The following is a 9,100-nucleotide window of genomic DNA, read 5'->3' on the forward strand; positions in this document are numbered from 1 at the left end:
ATTAATATATATTGTAAACAGCTGCGGTCACAGCACCAAACCTTGTGGTACCCCACTGGTTACTGCTTGCCATTCTGAAAGGGACCTGTTTATCACTACTCTTTGCTTCCTGTCAGCCAGCCAATTTTTAATCCAACTCAGTATTTTGCCCCCAATACCATGTGCCCTAATTTTGTTCACCAATCTCCTATGCGGGACTTTATCAAAGGCTTTCTGAAAGTCCAGGTACACTACATCCACTGGTTCTCCCTTATCCATCTTCATGGATACATCCTCAAAAAATTCCAGAAGATTAGTCAAGCACGATTTCCCCTTTGTAAATCCATGCTGACTCTGACCTATTCTGTTACTGCTATCCAAATGAGTCGTAAATTCATCTTTTATAATTGACTCCAGCATCTTTCCCATCACTGACGTCAGGCTAACTGGTCTATAATTTCCTGTTTTCTCTCTCCCTCCTTTCTTGAAAAGTGGGACGACATTTGCCACCCTCCAATCCGCAGGAACTGATCCTGTATCTATAGACTTGGAAAATAATTACCAATGCGTCCACAATTTCTAGAGCCACCTCCTTAAGTACCCTGGGATGCAGACCATCAAGTCCCGGGGACTTATCGGCCTTCAGTCCTAACAGTCTATCCAACACCATTTCCTGCCTAATATAAATACTCTTCAATTCGTCCATTACCCTAGGCCCTTCAGCCACTATTGCATCTGGGAGATTGCTTGTGTCTTCCCTAGTGAAGACAGATCCAAAGTACCTATTCAACTCTTCTGCCATTTCCTTGTTCCCCATAATAAATTCACCCGTTTCTGACTTCAAGGGCCCAATTTTAGTCTTAACCTTTTTTTTCTTTTCACATACCTAAAAAAGCTTTTACCATCCTCCTTTATATTTTTGGCCAGTTTGCCTTCATAGCTCATTTTTTTTCTGTGTATTGCCTTTTTAGTTATCCGCTGTTGTTCTTTAAAAGCTTCCCGGTCCTCTGGCCTCCCACTCATCCTTGCTATGTTATCCTTCTTCTCTTTTATCTTTATACAGTCCTTAACTTCCCTCATCAGCCACGGCCGCCTCTGCCTCCCCTTAGGATCTTTCTTCCACTTTGGTATGAACTGGTCCTGCACCCTCTGCATTATATCCAGAAATACCTGCCATTGTTGTTCCACTGCCATCCCTGATAGGGTATTGGACTATTGAACTTTGGCCAGCTCCTCCCTCATAGCTCCATAGTTCCTTTTATTCAACTGCAATACTGACACTTCCGATTCTCCCTTCTCCCTCTCAAACTGCAGATTAAAACTTATCATATTATGGTCATTACCTCCTAATGGCTCCTTTACTTTGAAGTCCCTGATCAAATCCGTTTTAGAATGGAGTTAAGGAGAAACTTCTTCGGCCAGAGAGTGATGAATCTATGGAATTCACTGCCACAGAAGACTGTGGAGACCAGGTCATTTTAGTATATTTGTATGTAAGACAGAGATAGATAGGCTCCTGATTACCCAGGGAATCAACTGTTATGGGGAGAATGAGATTGAGAAACGCATCAGCCATGATAGAGCAGACTTGGGCCGAATGGCCTAATTTCTGCTCCTATGTCTTATGGTCTTACGGAAGTTACACCAAACCTAAATAGATTATTTAGGTGCCACCTAGAGTACTTCATATGGTTCTGATGACCACATTTTACAAGGATGAGAAATCTTTGAGAGAATGCAGAGGTTTATCAGATTGATTTCTGGGATGAGGGATTTAGCTATGAGATTAGGTTAAAGAAAGTGAATTTGTTTTTCATAGGGACCTGAGACTAAGGAGCAATATCAGCTGAGCAAGATTATTAAAGGTTAACTATGAGGCAGATTAAGGTTTTGGGTAGAAGATTCTGGGAAGTTTTGAGGTAGAATTTTTTAAAAATGTGGTTGGTGGTAATGACCTGGAACTTGCTATCGTTGAGCGAAGTAGAAGATGATCAGTGAATTCCACATTGCCCAGAGAGCAGTTAAGAGTCAACCACATTGCTGTGGGTCCAGAGTCACATGTAGGCCAGATCAGGTAAGGATGGTAGTTTCCTTCCCTCAAAGACATCACTGAACCAGATGAGTTTTCCCCAACAATCAGCAATGGATTCACAGTCATCATTAGACTCTTAGTTGGACAAGCACTTGAGAGAAATACAATTTTAGGATTATGGGAAAAGGATGGGAGTAATGGAACTGACTGGATTATTCTACAAAGAACTAGTATGGACTTGATGGGTTGAGTGGCCTCCTTTACCATAATGGTCCTGACTTTGTTTCAAAAGCATTTCTGATGATGATGTAGTTTTTGATGCTTAGTCCCTGCCACGGGGCAAGGAACTGGCCTAAGTTTGCACACATCAGGTGTAAAGATAAATGAATTTGGACAGAGAGACACTTTTTCTTTTATTCATTCACGGGATGAGGGCGTCAATGCCTAGGAAGCAATTACTGCCCATCCCTAATTGCCCAGAGGGCAGTTAAGACTCAACCACATTGCTGTGAGTCTGGAGTCACATGTAGACCAGACCAGGTAAGAATGGCAGTTTCCTTCCATAAAGGGCATTCATGAACCAGATGGGTTTTCCCCAACAATTGGCAATAGATTCATGGTCATCATTAGACCCTTAATTCCAGATATTTATTGAATTCAAATTCCATCATCTGCCTTGGCAGGATTCAAACTTAGGTCCCCAGAATGTTATCTGGGTCTCTGGGTTTATAGTCCAGCGATAGAACCACTAGGCCATCACCTCCTGTTACGAGAGCAAAATATGTGGGCGCCACAGATCTGAAATTAAAACAAACTGCTGTCGATACCCAGGAGGTATGGCGGCATCTGTGTTGAAAGAAAAACAGATTTAGCTTTTCAGATCAACCTCCCTTCATCAGAACTGGGAATAATTTGAGATGTAAACAGTTATTACACCAAACAAGGAAGGGTAGCAAAAAGCAAGGAATGGTCAGTTATGGGTAAGAGCAGGAGACACAAAACAAATGACCGTGCAAGACAAAAAGAAATTCCAATGGAATATTGTCACAGGGTGTCCCTTAAAACAAAGATGGTGTCTGCCTGACCTCATGGTTAGTGTGTTCTATGCTGACTCAACCAAACAGTCATGGAACGAGAGGTGTATGGACAGAAGGGTGAGTTTTCCTGGAGAACGGGGTTCTAAGCCAGGGTCTGTTGTCTTTGGTCTTTTGTTCCTCCACTGCAGCAGTATCAAATAATAGAACAAATCAAGAAACAAATTTAGATATAAATGTAAAAAAAAAACCACCAATAGTTGCTGACCAATAACAAAAATAAAACACCATCAGAGCAAAAGGTCCTGAACAACAATGGTTTGAAACTACTGAATTCAACACTGACTCAGAAAGACTGACAAGTTAAGAGAGTGTGCAGTCTTTAAAAACTTGACACAATTGTGTCATTTTGAAGCTCTGGACAAAAATAGTAACTGAATGATACAGGTATGAGGTAAATAAATATTTAATAAAACAAGATGAGCCATTTAATTTCCATTGAAGAGTGCCCTGATCAAGGTCAGAAGCTACATGATTCCTGAAAGGGTGGCATTTGGCAGAGGCTTGTCTTGTTGACAGGTGAGGTGCTGCCCTTCGAGAAGCAACATAAGAAATCAAAACGAAGAATTAAGGTGACGGGCCGCTATTGCGTAGGGGCTGAGCAGAGGTATTCTGCAAAGTGGTTACATAATGTGTGTTTGATCTTCTCCATATTGAAGAGACCATTTATAAATTGAAAAATTGACACAAAGATTCTTGATTTCCTGGGAAGAGTGCTTAAAGCCTTGGACAGCACAATGATAAAAAGGAACACGTTTTACTTCCTGTACTTGTGTGGAATTGCCATGAGAAGGGAAGGGAGGATTATTGAGGAGTGGCCCATTGTGTTTGAGGTGGAGATGGGAGGGAATGATGGGCCCTTCAGAAATGCTGATATTTGAAGGAAGAGAACGATACTGTGAACTCAAGCTGGTGGTTTCCAAAGTGGAAGAAGATGATCCGCGGAATGTGGACTGAATGACCAAAAACAAAAATCACCACCTATCTCAACTTTTGTTACTGATTTAAAACCTACAACCTTGAATTATTGACCAATTCAAGGGGGAACCTCTTCTGAAGCCTTTCAAGAGCTCTTTCAATCTGAGATGTCTGTTATTCTCTCAGGATAGTCTCAGACCACAAATTTCAAACACAGCCTAATTTACCATCTGTTTTAATATATCATAAATAAATGGAGGTTTTAGTTTGTTATAAGTTTTGTTTCTCATATGCTTGCACAAAATATTGAGCATTGGAAAAAGATTTGAAATAGTGCCATAAGACAATACAAATTGTGGAAACACAAAAAAAGCTACACCATCTTATAAACAAAATTCCCATTCACTCCAAATTTCTATTCACACTTCTCACTTTTCATGACCACACTGTGTGACAACTCTCTGGTGACATTTGGCAGGAAGTGTCCTTACACATATTTAATTGGCTATACAGCATGGAGTCTGTTGGTGCCACTCAGTGCAAACTGTCCAGGCAACTCTGCTGAATCTGCCCTACCAGAAGAACAGGGCATATGGAGCAATAGTGATAGTGGAGCCTGGGACATTGGCTGTGTGGTATGATTCTGTGAGTATGACTGTGTTGAAATGTTGATGGACAAATCAGTGGGACTTTGGAGTGATAGGGGAACCTCAAGGTGAATGGGGCATGATGTGCATTTATCATGCCTAGTATTTAAGTTGCCATTGTACGATCTATTCAGTTTGATAATTCATTTACTTCACAGCAGGTTGGGAGCTGAGAAGCTAACTGAGCCATTTCAGAGGACAGTTAAGAGTAACCACCATCTGGAATCCAACACAGACCAGACTGAACAAAGAAAGCATTCCCCTCTTTAAAGGACATTGACAAACAAGTTTCTGATCACTGTTACTGTTATTAGCTTTTTATTCCAGATATGTCCATTTAATTGAATTGAAATTCCCCAACTGTCAAAATGGGATTTTAAGTGTTTCTGGATCATTAGTTGAATAATTGAGCACTGATGGCCTATTGTAAACTCCGGGCCAATATTACAAAACTAGTAGCAGTACTGTTAACGCAGTGCGGAGCTGGAGGAACACAGTCCAGGAGGGCCCCGATCCAAAACATCAACGTTTCTGCTCCTCTGATGCTGCCTGGCCTCATGTGCTCCTCCAGCTCCAAACTGTGTTCTGACTCCAGCACATGCAGTTCTTGCTATCTCCGTTAATAACCACTAGATGGTGGCGTTGTACAAAAAATAAACTATAATGCTATTTTCATTGTTCAATACATCAAACGTATAGTGGTAACTGTATCAAAACACCTAACACTCAAATTTAAATTATAACCAATCAATTGAATAGTCTATATTTGAAGCACTTAAATTTGAATGGCTTTCAGTGTTCAATTGCTTATATTGTATTTCTGTCTCCTAATCTCCTGGGTACTGACAAGCTGTTGGCCAATGTTGAAGAGTGACTGGTTTTAACTTAGCCATAAATCTTCTACTGCATCTCGTGGGGAAGTTCCAATCTACACAGAGTGAAACTGCGGTGGGGGGATGAGTGGTTGAGTGACTATTTTCACGTTTTTGGTAAGTTAAGGATCAGCATTTCAATGCAGCATTCCACTGGAAAAAGGCTTCCATTGAGTTTTTTCTTAAAATGTCCTTTGATCTCACTGGAGGTGATCCCAACAAAAGCAGCTCTTACAGTAAATTAAAGGGTCAAATGGTCCTAATCAGAAACTGATGTGATCTGTTGATAAACCATTGTGAATGTTTTAAATTATTATTCATTATCTAGTTGAGGGAACAAAAGTCACAAAGCAGACAGACTAATAATTGTTGTATCTATTTTTATGGATGGACCAACCCCTTCAAAACATATTCAGAAGATAGTCTAGACCCTAACTTTACTTATTTTAAAGCTACTTGTAAGGTGTTGCATTCCAAATGCAATTTGTTTGGTCAAACTACTTCACATTAAGCAAAATGCACTTTGTATTTTAACTAGAGTAAAAATTATCAAAAAGTAAAGAATTGGCTTAACTGTATCTCTATTGAAATGCTTAACAAAATAATATATGTGTTAACTACTACTAATTAATTGTTCCAATATAGTACATCTCGTAAACACACCCTTGGCAAAGGCAAATTCAGAAAATAGATTGTCTCACATGCATTTCTAGCAGCAGGATGAGAACTCCAGCTTTTAGCTGTAATTGACAGAGGAATAAGAGCTTCCACATCCAGCTTCGCGATCCCAGCAACTGCAGAAAGCTAAAACTAAAAATCCTGGTTCCATGGGAGTTTGAACCCACCCATTCAGGCTGCTTCTATTGTCCCAACTTTAAAAAAAAAATCCCAAGACCTCACAAGCTGTTTGCTTTTTGGATTCAAATAGACAGCTGTTCACCTTTGTCTTAAAATTTCTATTTGATATCTCTTAAGGCCATAGAATTGTCACAATATCCATAACTGTCTGGATGTGAGTTTGCTCGCTGAGCTGGAAGGTTAGTTTTCATAGTTTTCATGAGTTTTCAGCTCAGCGAGCAAACTCACATCCAGAAACTCAACCTGAGCTACAAATCTTCTCAAAACTCGCTATCCATAACTGTCACATTGGGGGAATTTCGTCAGCAGACCATATTTTCTGCTCCTCTGAGGCTGCTTGGCCTGCTGTGTTCATCCAGCTCCACACCTTGTTATCTCGGATTCTCCAGCATCTGCAGTTCCCATTATCTCTGATCTCATCCCTTTCCAGACAGGGGCGGTCTATTTTGGATACTGGATGAGTGCCGATTGAAGACGGCATTGTGAATATCAGGGAGCATGGAAGGTGTTATATGTTGGAATGGGGGCTAGTGGGCTGTGAGGAACCAGCAGGACTAAAGGTTCTAACATCTTCTATAGATGTCCGAGAAAACTAAGATGAGCTTTCTAACTAGCCTGCATTTACACTCATCTCCTCATAGTCCCCTATCCTCTGCTTCTGCAGTTACTGGATCTGTCCCACACTTTACAGAATCTCTACAGTGCAGAAAGAGGCCATTCACCTCTTTGGGTAGGCGAGTCCAAGGGGAAAGATTTACAACAGACCAAGGGGTCACACAGAGGGTGGTGAGAGTATGGAATGAGCTGCCAGACGAAGTAGTGGAGTTTGGCACACTTACAACATCTGGATGGCTAAATGATTTGGAAAGATTTAAAGAAACATGGGCCAAATGGGACTAGATTAATTTAGGATATCTGGTTGGCATGGGCAACTTGACCGAAGGGCCTGTTCCGTGCGCTATGTCTCTATGATTCTATCGGCCTGCACCGAGCCTCTGAAGAGCACCCCATTCTATCCTTATAACCCTGCAACCCCACATTAACCAAGGCTAATCTGCATAAACTGCACATCTTTGGACTGTGGAAGGAAACTGGAGCGCACAGATACAGGAGAACGTGCAAATTCTAAACAGCCAGTAGCCTGCAGCTGCAATCAGAGCCAGGTCCCTGGCACCGTGAGACAGCAGTGCTAACTACTGAGCTGCCAACTGACCACTGGGACTGGAGAAGGTCTGCTGAGTCTGAAATTTCATAACTGAAACTACCTGCAGCAACAGTCCAGCTGCAAAAGCTTTCGATTTCAGAGCCAGTGTGATTTTTTGATTACGGAAGTGATGGAATGTTAACCACTTGTATTTCTGAGTTAGGCTCGAGGTCAATCTTACCCTCATTGGTGCGCTGGCATCACATTTCATCAGCATCTCCCTCCCTCTCTACTCCAGATTTAAATTCCCAGTGATGTCGAGTGAGAACACTGTTGAGCAGGATATAAACTTAGCACTTGACCCAAACTTGTGGGATCCCTGTCTGACGAGTTGGGTTAAAATTGTGCCCATAATTTCTAACACCAATGAAGCAGAATAAAAAAGAAGCAGAGATGGTGTCTTATTAGTTACTTTGGATTACCCAGACAGGGTATTAACAGGTGATCAATCCTCGACAACCCATTTCCCACCCTCTCGAAACATTAGAATCACTCTTGCCTGACATTGCAAAAACGGTAAGACACTGCCAGACCTGCAGAGTTTCAGCAGCAAGATCTGTTTTTCTTTCCGAATTCCAGCATACGCAGCTCTTTGATTTATTCCACTCATCTTTAGGATTCATTCCCCTGATACTTGCTTTGCTGACTTCCCAATCTTTCAAGTTCCATAAACTACAACTCATCCTACTTGTATCCTATCCAGCACCAGTCCCACTCAACCCTCGCACCCACTCTTCTATGATCTGCATTGACCGCACTCCGTTTCCCAATACATGAAACATAAGGTTCTCATTCGCACCTTCAAATGCCTCCACATTGTGCCCTATAAAACATTTCCAGTCCATTTTCAGCTTTCAGTGCTCTGACATTAATCTTTAGAATCACAGATAAAACACCTTAACATAACCCTCTCTTCAGACTAAAAGAAAACATGCACCACTGAAAGTATGATATTAATCATAATTAGCCTTTCATTCATAGCATCATCAACATTGTTCAGTAAATTAACCAGGGGTAATGATATCTACTGTAAATGTTGAGATATAAATTTCTGCATTATTAACAATATCATTATAATATTTAAACAATCTGTGTTTTCACCATCACTGCTGTTGGTTTGGTGATTTCTGGTATGGATGAATCTCCATTTGTGCCTTCAGTCTTTGTTTTGGGCGAATAAAACTTAAATTTGTTTGGTTTAGACTGAGTTAGGTTGAGGTTTTTTTTGAGGGCTTTGTTTTCACTGCAGAGCCTAACGAACTCTCTCGTTGTGTCTTCCCGAAGCTGTCACGGCCCTCATCCTTCACATACAACACTGGTACCGTTTCAGCCTGGACTGACTCGCAGATACCCACTGAAAGACTGACACCCACTGTGTCCCTAAAAAGCTGCTGCGCACCTGAAATTAACACTGGTATTCTGAAGTTGCCCGAATCGGTCAATGATGTTAGAGAAGGGAAAGATGGCGTAGTAATTCCCCTGGTCAGGGGTGGGGC

Source organism: Stegostoma tigrinum, chromosome 23, assembly GCF_030684315.1.
Source record: "Stegostoma tigrinum isolate sSteTig4 chromosome 23, sSteTig4.hap1, whole genome shotgun sequence".
Classification (NCBI taxonomy): domain Eukaryota; kingdom Metazoa; phylum Chordata; class Chondrichthyes; order Orectolobiformes; family Stegostomatidae; genus Stegostoma; species Stegostoma tigrinum.